Raw genomic sequence first — 1,498 nt, forward strand, 5'->3', positions numbered from 1 at the left:
GCCTGGGCAGCAGAGCAAGATTCTATCTCAAAAATAAATAAATAAATAAATAAATAATAAAAAGAAGAAAGAGTGCTTGTTTCAGCAGCACATATACTAAAATTGGAATTATACTGAGAAGACTAGCATGGCCCCTGCACAACCATGACACGCAAATTTGGGAAGTATTCTATTAAAAATTAAAAAAAAAAAGAAGAAGAAGAAAGATCCTGTTGAAGTGATGGCCCTTGCTAAAAAAGCGGGGGGAAACAGAAGAAAGAAAGTTCTATGCTCTGCAAACCAATGAGCGCAACATTTTGCAGACACTATTCTAGAATGGATTTTAAGGAGGAGAGGGTACTTCTGTGTCCCAAGAAGAAAAATGACTCATCACCATGACCCAGCTCGGGTTAACCAAGAACAAATCATGTCAGCACAGCCCTCACTTCCTTAAGAAATCTAAGGAAGGAAAGAAGCAAGATAGACCAAGATAAATGGTCCAGGAAAAGGCCACTTAAATAAATTCACTTATAAAGGAAGCCAAAATTCCATATTAAATGGTGAAAAAAGGTATTTATCAGGACTTTACTCTGGAAGATAAAACTTAAAATAATGTTAAGAAATTTTTCTTGTATTTTAAAAATATAAGAAATATTTATTTATTTGACAAGTATTTATTGGCCATGTATTATGTGCCAGCCTCTGGCAAGTGAAAATGTGACAGTGAACAAAGGAGACAAAGCCTTGGCTCTAGTGGAGTTTATAGTCCAAGGGAAGACAGACTAATGGTTAAATACATAAAAAAACAACATAGGCCAGCATGGTGGCTCACACCCGGTAATCCCAACACTTTGGGATCACCTGAGGTCAGGAGTTTGAGACCAACCTGGCCAAAATGGTGAAACCCCGTCTCTACTAAAAATACAAAAATTAGCCAGGCATGGTGGCGGGCACCTGTAATCCCAGCTACTCAGGAGGCTGAAGTGGGAGAATCACTTGAACCCACTTCAAGTGGGTAGGCAGAGGTTGCAGTAAGCCAAGATCGCGCCACTGCACTCCAGCCTGGGTGACAGGAGAGAAACCCTGTCTCAAAAAATAAATAAAAAAAAATAGGCCGGGTGCAATGGCTCAAGCCTGTAACCCTAGCACTTTGGGAGGCTGAGGCGGGCAGATCACCTGAGGTTGGGAGTTCAAAACCAGCCTGGCCCACATGGAGAAACCTCGTCTCTACTAAAAATACAAAATTAGCCAGGTGTGGTGGCGCATGTCTGTAATCCCAGCTACTCAGGAGGCTGAGGCAGGAGAATCACTGGAACCCGCGAGGCAGAGGTTGCGATGAGCCGAGATCATGCCACTGCACTCCCGCCTGGGCAACAAGAGCGAAACTCCGTCTCAAAAAATAATAATAAATAAATAAATAAGTAAACAAACAACTAAATAAAACCTATTATAAAAAGGCTACTATAAAAGCACGTTTATAAACCTAAACTCTTCTCTGCAGCCTTCCAGGCCCCACCTC

The 1,498-nt window shown here is 41.5% G+C and overlaps 1 non-coding gene across 1 annotated transcript; it reads left to right on the top strand.

The window, feature by feature from the left end:
* Positions 1-72: 72 nt before the first annotated feature.
* LOC119625984 (U6 spliceosomal RNA) lies at positions 73-179 on the top strand. Its single transcript, XR_005242197.1, has one exon. It is a non-coding gene; the product is annotated as a U6 spliceosomal RNA (small nuclear RNA).
* The last annotated feature ends 1,319 nt before the right edge of the window (positions 180-1,498 follow it).

Source organism: Chlorocebus sabaeus, chromosome 15 (genome assembly GCF_047675955.1).
Source record: "Chlorocebus sabaeus isolate Y175 chromosome 15, mChlSab1.0.hap1, whole genome shotgun sequence".
In the NCBI taxonomy this organism is placed as follows: Eukaryota; Metazoa; Chordata; class Mammalia; order Primates; family Cercopithecidae; genus Chlorocebus; species Chlorocebus sabaeus.